Source organism: Coffea arabica, chromosome 6c, assembly GCF_036785885.1.
Source record: "Coffea arabica cultivar ET-39 chromosome 6c, Coffea Arabica ET-39 HiFi, whole genome shotgun sequence".
In the NCBI taxonomy this organism is placed as follows: Eukaryota; Viridiplantae; Streptophyta; class Magnoliopsida; order Gentianales; family Rubiaceae; genus Coffea; species Coffea arabica.
In genome coordinates, this window is record NC_092320.1 from 33857093 (window position 1) to 33871263 (window position 14171).

Here is a 14171-nt window from a genome sequence, read left to right on the forward strand (position 1 = left end):
AACAAATCATTTTCTCCTCTCCTCTGCGTCTCTGTTTGTTATGTTCTCAGATATTTTGCTATTAAGAAAACTTCATTTTTTTTGGGCTTTGTAATCACTGAATCTCCACTATACTTAATTTTCTGACATGCTTCATTTTTTCCCATCTTTTAAGGATTTAGCTTGCATGTTTCATCAATAAATATTTTCATCATTTTAATCTGGACTTGGATAATAGCTACATTTTTTGTCCATTTTTTCCTTTTGTTAGGTGGGAAAAGATGATGAAGATTGGAGATGAATTGATGATGTAGACACCAAATTTTTGGTGTAATTTCATTTACTGTTTATTTTTAGTTTGTTTATTTGTCCTGTTAGTTTTATTCGATTTTTAGTTTTTAGTTTATAGTTTTATTTTTATTTTTAAGTTTTTAGCATAGAATTTCTTGAAATGAAAAATAGAGAGAGAAAAAGGAAAAATGATGAAAAATGCAAAATGAAAGAAAAAGAATGAAAATGGCAAAAAATAGGTGGAAGTGTGCATGTGGAACAAGTGTACAAAACAATCATGGGACAAGTGTCCCTTTTGTTTAATTGACAACACAACATTTAGGAGGACACTTGTTTAGCTTAGAAAGGAGGTTACGGGCAAAACAAAAAAAAAAAAAGAGGCCAATTGGAGAGAGAGGACGGACGGAAGGGAAAAAGAGAGTAAAAAAAACAGAGAGGAAGGCTAGGAAAAACAGAGGAGAAAGAGGGAAGGCTTGGGCTGGGGAAAACAGAAAAAGAAAAGGAGGGCTTTTCGGTAGAGGAAAAACAGAGAGGAGGCTTCATCTGGGTAAAAAAACAGAGGCGGCGGACGACCACTCCCTTTCCAATAGCTCTTGAGCAGACCATTGCCACCACCAGTCTTCATCCACCACCGCAGCGCGCCGCCATCTCGCCAGAATTCACCACCGTCGCCTGTGGACGCTCATCGAACAAAAGCACTATTTTCTGGTATTGCCGACCAAAAAGAGAGCAGAGAGCTGCGGGTTTGAGGGAGGCTTTGGACAGAAAAAGCAGAGGTTCAAGGCTGCGAAGGAACAAGGCAGGGAAGGTCTGTCCAAGCCACCACCAGCCCGTGTTCGTCGCTGCTGCTGTCCGCCATCACCACCAGCCCGTGTCCGTCGCTGCTGCTGTCCGCCATCGCCACCAGCCGCCTGCCCAAAAACTGGAGCCACCACCACCAGAACCCACTGTCACCGCCAGCAAAGCTCACTGAGGGACCCCTGTGAGTTGCTCCCTTCCTTTACATTTCAGTATTTCCCTCAGAGCATGACTGCCGTGAGTGGATATGGCAAGTTTTTATGCCGATTGTTTGCTATTTTCAGAATATACATGCTTCGTGTGTCGATTGGGTTGAACTACTTGTTGTTTCTGATGATTTTTGGGCTGATCATTACACCATTTGAACAGAGAAATTGCTGAATTTGTAATGCCCAGTAGCTGTTCGATTAAGTGCCTAATTGAAAGTTCTATTTGAAAGACGATTCATCTGCAAATTAACGTTCAGTTTGCTCATTTGCTTATCCGAGCTTAATAACCATTTTTATGGGAGAAGATATTGTTGGTTGGTTTGTACCTTTTCTGTGTTTTATATATTTCCTTATGCTTGAATCCGAATTGATGTGATAAGAGGAAGTGTTATGAGTTTCCATGTTTTGCTGGGAATGATGTGATTTGAAATCAATTGCTGGTGCTGCTAACGGAAAAGGGAGCTGAAATGGCAGCGGACGTTGAGCCAATTTGGAGAAGAAGATTACTTTATTAAATTCATGATTCCAGTCCTTCAATTTCCCTTTTCCATTATGATTTAACCCCAGAATTTTAGGATTTCATAATTTTGCCCCCAACATCTTCATAAGTCCTTCAATTAGGTCCTTGCTTTTGTTGCATTTTAATCCCTCAATTTCTGTCTAATTTCATTGTGGCTCAAAATCTGGAAAAACCAAACTAATTTTGCCCTTTTAAGCTTATTCCTCTGTTTGCATATTTTATGTGATTTGTTGGATAGATTAATTCTGGGATTTGGATTATAATTATGGCCTAATAATTTTAGTTGATTTGCTAATCTTGTTAGGTTTGATATTATGATTTGGGTTGTGGGTAATAATAATTTGTTTGGATTTCTGAAAGTGGGTTTAGTTTATTTTGTTTGGATTTTTGACTTGGGCTTAAGGGGGGGGTAAAGCCCACTCTTTTGTTGGGTTTGTTTTATTGATAAGTGAGGGCCAGCCCACATGTAGCCTCTGGGCTTTGCGGCAGGCTAAGGAGTCTTGGCCCAAACAATAGAGAAAAGGGCCCAATGGCCTGTTAAGTCAAGTAGCCCAATGACGAAATTTCTTTCCAGTCCCCTGACTTTTGGATATTTTTACTGTGGCCCTAGACATTTCCATTCCATTCAATTGGGTCCTTACTTTAATTACAAATGAGTCCTTGAGCTTTATTTTTCTTTAATTTTGACCCCAAAACTTTGTTCATTTTTGCAATTAAGTCCCTTTTTCTTTTGACTTCTTAAATGTGGTTTGTTGACATGATTCAATTGATTCAAATTCATGCTTATTTTTATCATTTGTGATTATTTGCCAAATAGATTGGTGCCTTGACCCTTTTATTGTTTTGAAGCTAATATTCTTTTCATTTCACAACTCAAGGGAGGTAACCTCTATCTCCTTGATTTTATTTTTCCTACGTGCTCCTACGTGTTATGTGAATATGCATGTCTACTTTGCTTTACTTGCCTTCCCTTAATTCCTTGCATTTATTTCATCTACTTTTTCTTTTATTTAAGTTATTCATTATGGGGTATGTGTACACCTCTTGGCTTGTAATAGATAGGGCTGTGGCGAGCAATTTGGTCCATTTTCCCCTTCCCCTTTTGTTTTAGTTAGTGAATGTAATAAGTTCATTAGCTTGGTTGCATGCCTATGTGTTACTTGTTACTAGCTTTATTAGGGCCTTGCATCTAGTCGGGCATGCTAAATGTTACGTGCTACGTGTTTATGAGTATCTGGTATGTCTACTTGCTTTCCATAGTGTGGATGCATGGAATGGATGAATGTACGTCACCACACTAGTCCAACGCTAGTTGTGGCTTCTTTTATCGTTTCCACTAGTCCAACGCTAGTCGGAATTCATAGAATGGGCTAGTCCAACGCTAGACCCAATAGGCTTTTTCCTTTCTTTTCATTCGTGCATAATTTGCATGTTCACTACATATCATGCAATTTTCCTTAGTTTTATCATTTGGCATGCTCCTCTAAACCTTTCCCCTTCACTTTAGGTCTTGCATTTCATGCTAGTTAGGGTACATTTGCTTGAAGTGTCCCCTCCGATAAGGGAAACGAGCGAGTGTGGCTACTCGATAGCCTTAGCACGCTAGTTTTGCCTTCTAATCAAAGGGAAAATCGAAGTCGAAAAAGTTAGGAGTCATTCCCATACCCGACCTGATGCATTCCTTTAGGTTCATTCATTCTCAATTTTTCACTTACTCACTTTTTTCAATTCACCTTTCCTCATTACTTTTCCTTTCCTTATTGTTCAATTTTGGTTTCTACTTCACAAAATTGCACTTAATTACGATCTATATACACTTATCACTATATTTCATACACTTGCACACAAACACTTGGATTTTTCATACAATTTCACACATGCACCTTTTCATACACTGGCACACAAACACTTGGATTTTTTATACAATTTCACACGTGCATCTTTTTATACACTTACACACTTGCACTTGAGTCACCATTTGCATCAATCGACCTCTATGAGGTTTCCCTTTATTGGCCGCCACAATTCATGTGGTCTGGGACCAAAAACCTCACGAGAGACATCATAGAATTTAGGATTGCATTTTTTCTTTCTTTTGCATTCATGTAGTGCATCCAAATGTAATAAATTCTTTGGTTAAAACAAGAAAATCTTTGATTAAATCATGCAACTAGCCTTGGCTAGGTCGAAGGGGTGCCTTGGATTTTTATCCTTGCCTTCCCCTTCGTCAAATGTGACTCCCGAACCTTTTTCATTGGTTTACGTGGACTAGGAGTCGTTTAAAAGGGGTTTTACAACTTTTTCCTAAAAAATTCATTTTTAGGTGACTTGGTACACCTTAACTCATTACCAAGTGGCGACTCCCATTTTTTCAAAAACCCTTTTTAAACTATAATTTTGGGTCAAATCGTCGCATTCTCAACCCCCCATTTAGACCCATTTTTCTTTTAAATCATAATTCATTTTCCAAATCACAAATTGAATCAAAAAATACATTTTTAAACCATTTATTTATTTATCAAAAAATGGGGCGCGACAGATGATGATATTGATGGAGGTTTTACATTCATCCATGGTTCCAGATGTTTTACTGGAAACATTAACCTTTACCCACCATATGTGTGTGTGTGTTTTTTTTACAGTTTCCTTTTTCTTTTCCAAAACTCACTTTCTTCTTGTTGCGATTGCAGGTGTGAAGAGTTGGCATTCTCACCAATCTTCATATATTTCAAAGGTAAGGCTTTAATATTTTGCTAAGTAATTATGCAAGGAAAATTGTGTTAAGTTGACTAGAGTAGTTGTCGGGTTCTTAGACTAAAAAATTTGTAGGATCTTCATGTCATGGTAGTTTGAATTCTATTTCTCTTTCATAGTTTTTTGTACTAGAATTTCTTCTTAACTTTTGTGTGAAAGAACTGCTTTTGATGGCTTACTTGAAGAAAGTAGGAGTAATTGAAATTGATATTTTAAATCTGAGAAGTGGATGATGCCATAGAGCTGGCACTGCAACCAGAGAGACTTACAACATGCTGTTATGGCTTCCACTTGAAATCTGGAGGTGGAAGAACTAAAATTGGACTGCAAACAACAAAATTCAGGACCATATCATGTGTATGTATGGAACATAAAATGGGAGGTATGTAAGTGCCACCAAATTTTGATGGTTTACACAATGAATTGGTTATTACTTTATTTGATAATTAGAATATTTTGATACAGTATTGCGATCGAACAAGTTGTGGTGACATATTTCTTGCTCAGGTAGACTTCACATAAAGGGCAATCTTCAGCACCTGAATTCAAGTATTTGTAGTGATGTGAAGCTAGGGCTGCAAAGAAAAGAAAGGAATCATTGCGTTCTTCTTACTCTAACATCACGCCAACTCTCAATAGCCAATACAAGTTAGGGCATAATTGCATTGATCCACCGCGCATAGCGTGGAGACCACCTCCTAGTTTCTTTTCTAAGAGCAAAAGGCTACGATAGTCTCTAAACTAAATATCAGAAGTTGGAATAGTCGCTAAACTTAATTGTGACCAATTTAGTCGATCAACTATATATGCCTAGCTAGCCTAGTTCTTTTTGGATTGAACCACTAATGACACAAAATTCTGCAGGTGGACAAAGGGGCAAAGAAGAAAATTCACATTCTAGCTCCCATTAAAATCATTAAAAAAAGTTTTGGTAATAAACTTTTATTGTAATTATACTTTTCAAATATGTTTGTGGCCTTATAACTCCCCACAGTTATGCATATTTTTTGTGGCTTTTGACTGAAATTGAATGTTTACTTTATTTTGGTGGCATATAGACTTTTTTTTTTTTTATCAACAAACTCCGTCCACCAGATGGGGATGCTAGCCCCAACTTTTATTCATGCAAAACAAAATAACAGTACATAGGGTTAGAGAAAACTATAAAACTAGGAGTCACTACAAGAAATTTGGCCTTTTATGACAATATTATCAGTGACGATGAAACACTTGTCATAATTGACCCAATTTAGTGATGATTTTTGATGTCGTCACAGATGACCTCACATAGACTTATCATCAGTGATAACATGGGATTAGTCGTCACAACAAGGGTAGCGCGCAACCTATTAGTGTCACAGTCCCACCTCACCCTAAGGCGAATCAAAGGGTTCGGCGGACCGTCTGCCCAACTCTCGCCGGGGCTCAGTCGTTCACTACATTCCTCAAACAGATTACAATATAAATCTTAAATATTACATTAAATTCTCCAATAATTACATGTCATAAGTGAAGCGGAAACAATTCCCAACTATACATAAAATGATTTCCAAATCCAAATTGTACAAGATATAAGCCATCCTGTCACGTGAATAAGTACTACAAGTCCTTCCTTCGCCTTGAGCCCTGTGAAGGGGAATAAAATAGTTTTGGGGTGAGCTAAAAGCTCAGCGAGTAACCAGTAAAATCAGTAATCAAATCGGTTTCACAATAGTTCATTTCAATGATGTTATAAATCAAATGATAAGTCAAGAAACAATTACAACATTTACAAGAAACCATACATGAAAAGGATACGTTCGTTCGTTCATTCGCTCCTTCGTTCGTTCTCCTGTCATTCCCCTTTCCTTCATTCATTTGAAAATGCATTTTTCATTTATCAATAAAACCCTCATTCGTTCGTTCGTTCATTCAACCTTTCCTGGACATTGACCAGGCTCCACCAACCTCCACCAACCTACAAGGTAATACTCGAGTATACCAAACGTTCACCCAAGTCACCATATCGACCGACCGAGTCCGCTTCTGGCTCAAGTCGATCGGTAACAAGGGGCAGTGGTCAGTTCAGCCAAAAGGCTTACATTCATGCACAAGTAACATTTCAATCGTTCCATCTTTGAAAATTTCACATTTATCGAGGTCGAGTGCGATAAAGTACACACTCGCCTAGAAAACTGTGACGACCCCACCTCCCCCTAAGGCGAACCAGAGGGTTCGGCGGGTCGCCTGCCCAGCTCTCGCCGAGACTCAGTCGTTCATTTCAATCCTCAAATGAATTACAATATAAATCTCAAATATTATACATTATATGGTCCACAAACATACATCCAAGTCTCCAATAATTACATGTCATAAGCGAAGCGGAAACGATTCTCAACTATACATAAAATGATTCCAAATCCAAATTATACAAGATATATGCAATCCAGTCACGTGAACAAGTACTACAAGTCCTTCCTTCGCCACGAGCCCTGTGGAGGGGAATAAAATATTTTTGGGGTGAGTTAGAAGCTCAGCGAGTAACCATTAAAATCAGTAATCAAATCGGTTTCACAATAGTTCATTTCAATGATGTCATAAATCAAATGATAAGTCCAGAAACAATTACAACATTTACAATACATTAAAATGGAGTATCAATAATTCAAGAAACATTTACAATGGAAAGCGATAGTAACATTCATTAAAAGGATACGCGCTCACATGGAGCTATTCGTTTGTTCGTTCGTTCCCCTGACATTTCCCCTTATTCCTCCAATCGTTTGAAAATACATTTTTTTTGTAAGTAGAATCCCTCGTTCATCCTTTTGTTCGTTCATCCCCTTTTCCGGACGTTGACCGGACTCCACCCATCCGACCATTGGGCGGACTCCACCCATCCGACCATTGGCCGGACTCCACCCATCCGGACATAGCCGAACTACAAGGTAATACTCGAGTATACCAAATTCACCCAGGGTCACCATATCGCCCGACCGAATCCGCTTCTGGCTCGAGTCGATCGGTAACAAAGGGCAGTGGCCAATTCAGCCAAACGGCTTACATTCATGCGCAACTAGCATTTCAATAATTAAATCCTTGAAAATTGCACAGTTATTTAGGTCGAGTGCAATAAAATACACACTCGCCTAGAAAGCTCGTTTTGGAAATCATTCAAAGCACTTAACACGTTATCAATCAATAATACAAGTTATGAAGTCAAGAAAATATAGCAAATAAGGAACACTCACATGCAAGCACGCTTGATATGCAAGAAAATAGTTCAAAAGTAATTTTAAAAACAGTTTAAAGGTAAATAATGCAAGAAAACGGTACAAAAGTAACTTTGGAAACAGTTTAAAGGTAAATAATGCAAGAAAACGGTACAAAAGTAACTTTAGAAACAGCTCAAAAGTAAATAATGCAGGAAACGGTTCATAAATAACTTCAGAAATAGTTTGAGGTCACTCACCTCCATGGCTCAGAAACCATCCATCATATATCATTGCCTTGCTCAAATCCAAGTCTTAGATCACAAACTCAATGCAAACAACTCTTTTAAAAGTTCGGACAACACTTCTCCTAAATTTGCTTATTTTTCCAGCCATCATGGCTTCATTATTTCCTCAGCCAGTCCCAAAGGTACATACACAACAACAAGTTCATCCAATAGCCATTCAGCAAGCTACAAGTAGTACAAAGACAAGTCAAGCTAGGGAAAATTTCGGAAATGAAAGTTAAGCTCAAAACCAGAAAAACAGGTTTTGACGTCATTTTACGGTAATGGAGCCAAAGGCGCTACGATTGTCGGATGAAGGTTCAAGACCCACCGTTTCGAAGCTAAGAGACAGGGCTACAATATTACAGAAGGTCACTCAACCCAGTTTCGAATGTAACCAGGTCAAAAATGTAAGATACTACACCGGAATCACAAAAACAGCTTCACAGAACGCATTCTAACGGAAACATCATAACTCAGGCTCTCCAAGTCCAAATCCAGAAATTCCAAAACCAGCTGATATCTAAGAAATAGGGATAAATTTCATCAGAAGGCCTCAACAACTAATTCGGAAGCAATCCAGACCAAAACAACCAATTACAGGCGCAATTCTTACATTCGGGTAAAACCAGGATAGCAATAGTAATTTCGACTTTTCTCATTCTACACTACTCCGATTGACCTGAAATTTTGTAGGCACCTCTAAAATATCCTTCCCTACAACTTTCATGTTTTAAGCCAAGGTTAATTCGGCCTCTAACTAGGAGCTAAAAATTCGGGCAGAATGTTCCTTCACAAAACCTAATTTTCTGAAATTTCTTCCTAAACAGAAATTGATTGCAATTGACCACTTTTTCCACCTCATAGAGTTCTTAAACATCATTTCCAATCATCATAGATAGCCACACAACCATGCTTATATTAAAACAGAAAAATTCCCAAAAATAATAAAACTTCATCACTTCAACCACAAATCAAGAAATAATCCATAATATTGCATCTCATACCACCACCAATCATGAATTGAACATCATTAGAGGAAGGAGAGGGGTCATTCACAACTCACCTTAGCAATACAAGAGATAGAGCAACTAGTCACCTTAGCTTTCCAAACAACTCCACAAAACACCTCAAGACCACTTAGCAAAGAGATTTTATGGAATGATTTGGAGTTTTATTGGTTGGATTTGAAGATTGAGCGAGAAATAGAAGGAAGAAATTGAGAGCTTTTCTTTCTTTTCCTCTCCAATAAATTCGGCCAAGAAGCTTGCAAAATGAAGAGATTTTTGGCCAATTTTAATTAAATGGTAAAGTTATGAATAGTAGTCAAACTCAAGACTAAATCTTATGGTGACACTTGTCACCTTTTGGTTCAAAACTTATCTTTTTGTCTCTCCAATACAAATATCTTAACACCTTGTAAAATAATATCACTTAATACAAAATTCCAACAAGTTGTCAAAAATATAATGCATTTACCGCACTGGCGGGTCCCACGTCCAAAATACGCTTTGAATTTCTCAAAAACTAACCGATACTAGAAAAATCATTTTAAAACTATCTTTGCTCATAAACTTTATCTGGGAAATTTTTCTAATCAAGAAAATGTAGAAAAGGCGGGCGATTAAAAAAAAAATAAACCCTAGAAAATTAGAAAATTTCCGGTTTCTCAAACTCATTTTTTTTGGGGCGTCACAAACTCCCCTCCTTAAAAGAATGTCGTCCTCGACATTCCATCTTGTACTAATCAAGTCAAGACATCCCGCAAGAATTACTAATATTGCAAACCAAACCCACAGTCCGGCATCCTAAACTTCAAGCCTAGGATACACTACAGAGATCTGAAGCCTAAGCTCTGATACCAGGTGTGACGGCCCCACCTCCCCCTAGGGCGTACCCCAGGGTTCGGCGGACCGCCTGTCCAACTCTCGCCGGGACTCAGTCGTTCACTACAATCCTCAAATGCATTACAATATAAATCTCAAATATTATACATTACATGGTCCACAAACATACATCCAAGTCTCCAATAATTACATGTTATAAGCGAAGCGGAAACGATTCTCAACTATACATAAAATGATTCCAAATCCAAATTATACAAGACATATGCCATCCAGTCACGTGAACAAGTACTACAAGTCCTTCCTTCGCCACGAGCCCTGTGGAGGGGAATAAAATATTTTTGGGGTGAGCTAGAAGCTCAGCGAGTAACCATTAAAATCAGTAATCAAATCGGTTTCACAATAGTTCATTTCAATGATGTCATAAATCAAATGATAAGTCCAGAAACAATTACAACATTTACAATACATTAAAATGGAGTATCAATAATTCAAGAAACATTTACAATGGAAAGCGATAGTAACATTCATTAAAAGGATACGCGCTCACATGGAGCTATTCGTTTATTCGTTCGTTCCCCTAACATTTCCCCTTATTCCTCCAATCGTTTGAAAATACATTTTTTTTGTAAGTAGAATCCCTCGTTCATCCTTTTGTTCGTTCATCCCCTTTTCCGGACGTTGACCGGACTCCACCCATCCGACCATTGGCCGGACTCCACCCATCCGGACATAGCCGGACTACAAGGTAATACTCGAGTATACCAAATTCACCCAGGGTCACCATATCGCCCGATCGAATCCGCTTCTGGCTCGAGTCGATCGGTAACAAAGGGCAGTGGCCAATTCAGCCAAACGGCTTACATTCATGCGCAACTAGCATTTCAATAATTAAATCCTTGATTGTGGTCATTGTAATAATTCAGTTCGGTTGACCATAAGGACAATTGTATTACAATTTTGCCATCCCATTGCATTTTTCTTGCCGATGACAAGAAATTGGTTTTGGTTTTACCGTTTTCTTCATCTTCTTCGTGCTCATGTCAAGAGGTAAAATTCTACTTACCCTTGGGTTGTATTTGTAATATAACATAATTCCATTATTGTTGACGGCTATTGAAAGGAGTTTCTTGATTTGACTGTAGCACTTTCTTTGCTCTGTCCAACTCACCGCTACCGACATTGTTGCTCGGATTTTCTGCTTATGCTAATGGTTAGTGATGTGTTTACTCTTTGCATTCTTTTTTTGTATAATTTTTTATAGCATGACATCCTATCTTCCCTCTTACATGATTGTCTTTGGTAGTTGCTTTGCTCTGTTCTTATTTTCTCTTTTATTGCTCCGTTCCTTCGAAGCCTCTTCTTGGTTTTGCTCTTCTTGATACAGATTGGTCAGGTGAGCTTTTTCTTTTACTGAACTATCTCATCTATAATGCTGTTTATTCCAATATGTTTTTTTGGTCGAACATTCGTGGACTAACTCAGCTTTACTTACTTTGTTTATGGGTGTTTTATATTTTGCCGTTGCATTAAGGTAAGCCTATGTTAAATTTCCTGTCTTCTTTGATTCTTTATTCTACCTTTCATTTATCCATTATTTGTTCTTATTTGTGTTCTGCCTTTTTCCCCTGTTTTCCCTTTACATTTTGCATGAGCTTTCTTCGTCTGTGGTTGCTGTAAGGAACTTTCTTTCTTTGTCACTAGACACTTGCAAATTGGACTGTTCTGTGAGCCACCGAATGTTTTGCTTCCACTCAAAAGAGTGACAATAATTGTGCTTTTTCTTCAATGGTTGGGCCTATTTTCCACCTTGCCTAACCTTTTAAACTATACCTGCTTCTTTGACTTTGCCGTCGATTTTCCTTCTTGTTCGTATGGTGTTAGGAGCTGTTTTTCTTCTCAGAAGGTGATGGGATTTGGTGGATGACGAGCTCAAGAAGGTAAGGGGCTAGTAATCTTCTGTCTTGGTTACTCTTTCCATTTTTCTCTTTTTTCTTCATTTCCCTTTTCCCTCCTACCTCCCTCGAGTAATAATAGTTAGTTTCTTCTATTTTTTTGCCTTTTTTTCCCTAATCTTTTTTTTCCTTTGCTAAAAGCAACAAATCATTTTCTCCTCTCCTCTGCGTCTCTGTTTGTTATGTTCTCAGATATTTTGCTATTAAGAAAACTTCATTTTTTTTGGGCTTTGTAATCACTGAATCTCCACTATACTTAATTTTCTGACATGCTTCATTTTTTCCCATCTTTTAAGGATTTAGCTTGCATGTTTCATCAATAAATATTTTCATCATTTTAATCTGGACTTGGATAATAGCTACATTTTTTGTCCATTTTTTCCTTTTGTTAGGTGGGAAAAGATGATTAAGATTGGAGATGAATTGATGATGATTTTGATGGAGGTTTTACATTCATCCATGGTTCCAGATGTTTTACTGGAAACATTAACCTTTACCCACCATATGTGTGTGTGTGTTTTTTTTACAGTTTCCTTTTTCTTTTCCAAAACTCACTTTCTTCTTGTTGCGATTGCAGGTGTGAAGAGTTGGCATTCTCACCAATCTTCATATATTTCAAAGGTAAGGCTTTAATATTTTGCTAAGTAATTATGCAAGGAAAATTGTGTTAAGTTGACCAGAGTAGTTGTCGGGTTCTTAGACTAAAAAATTTGTAGCATCTTCATGTCATGGTAGTTTGAATTCTATTTCTCTTTCATAGTTTTTTGTACTAGAATTTCTTCTTAACTTTTGTGTGAAAGAACTGCTTTTGATGGCTTACTTGAAGAAAGTAGGAGTAATTGAAATTGATATTTTAAATCTGAGAAGTGGATGATGCCATAGAGCTGGCATTGCAACCAGAGAGACTTACAACATGCTGTTATGGCTTCCACTTGAAATCTGGAGGTGGAAGAACTAAAATTGGACTGCAAACAACAAAATTCAGGACCATATCATGTGTATGTATGGAACATAAAATGGGAGGTATGTAAGTGCCACCAAATTTTGATGGTTTACACAATGAATTGGTTATTACTTTATTTGATAATTAGAATATTTTGTTACAGTATTGCGATCCAACAAGTTGTGGTGACATATTTCTTGCTCAGGTAGACTTCACATAAAGGGCAATCTTCAGCACCTGAATTCAAGTATTTGTAGTGATGTGAAGCTAGGGCTGCAAAGAAAAGAAAGGAATCATTGCGTTCTTCTTACTCTAACATCACGCCAACTCTCAATAGCCAATACAAGTTAGGGCATAATTGCATTGATCCACCGCGCATAGCGTGGAGACCACCTCCTAGTTTCTTTTCTAATTCGGAAGCAATCCTGACCAAAACAACCAATTACAGGCGCAATTCTTACATTCGGGTAAAACCAGGATAGCAATAGTAATTTCGACTTTTCTCATTCTACACTACTCCGATTGACCTGAAATTTTGTAGGCACATCTAAAATATCCTTCCCTACAACTTTCATGTTTTAAGCCAAGGCCAATTCAGCCTCTAACTAGGAGCTAAAAATTCGGGCAGAATGTTCCTTCACAAAACCTAATTTTCTGAAATTTCTTCCAAAACAGAAATTGATTGCAATTGACCACTTTTTCCACCTCATAGAGTCCTTAAACATCATTTCCAATCATCATAGATAGCCACACAACCATGCTTATATTAAAACAGAAAAATTCCCAAAAATAATAAAACTTCATCACTTCAACCACAAATCAAGAAATAATCCATAATATTGCATCTCATACCACCACCAATCATGAATTGAACATCATTAGAGGAAGGAGAGGGGTCATTCACAACTCACCTTAGCAATACAAGAGATAGAGCAACTAGTCACCTTAGCTTTCCAAACAACTCCACAAAACACCTCAATACCACTTAGCAAAGAGATTTTATGGAATGATTTGGAGTTTTATTGGTTGGATTTGAAGATTGAGCAAGAAATAGAAGGAAGAAATTGAGAGCTTTTCTTTCTTTTCCTCTCCAATAAATTCGGCCAAGAAGCTTGCAAAATGAAGAGATTTTTGGCCAATTTTAATTAAATGGTAAAGTTATGAATAGTAGTTAAACTCAAGACTAAATCTTATGGTGACACTTGTCACCTTTTGGTTCAAAACTTATCTTTTTGTCTCTCCAATACAAATATCTTAACACCTTGTAAAATAATATCATTTAATACAAAATTCCAACAAGTTGTCAAAAATATAATGCATTTACCGCACTGGCGGGTCCCACGTCCAAAATACGCTTTTAATTTCTCAAAAACTAACCGATACTAGAAAAATCATTTTAA

General features: G+C 37.5%; 2 long non-coding RNA genes across 2 annotated transcripts; both read left to right on the plus strand.

Annotated features, from left to right (window-relative positions):
- Positions 1-4249: 4249 nt before the first annotated feature.
- Positions 4250-5142, plus strand: LOC140008595 (uncharacterized). The gene is made up of 2 exons (XR_011816099.1): positions 4250-4933; positions 5059-5142. It is a non-coding gene; the product is annotated as an uncharacterized lncRNA (long non-coding RNA).
- A 7564-nt stretch (positions 5143-12706) lies between these two features.
- LOC140008048 (uncharacterized) lies at positions 12707-13060 on the plus strand. Its single transcript, XR_011815463.1, has 2 exons — positions 12707-12851; positions 12977-13060. It is a non-coding gene; the product is annotated as an uncharacterized lncRNA (long non-coding RNA).
- Positions 13061-14171: the final 1111 nt, after the last annotated feature.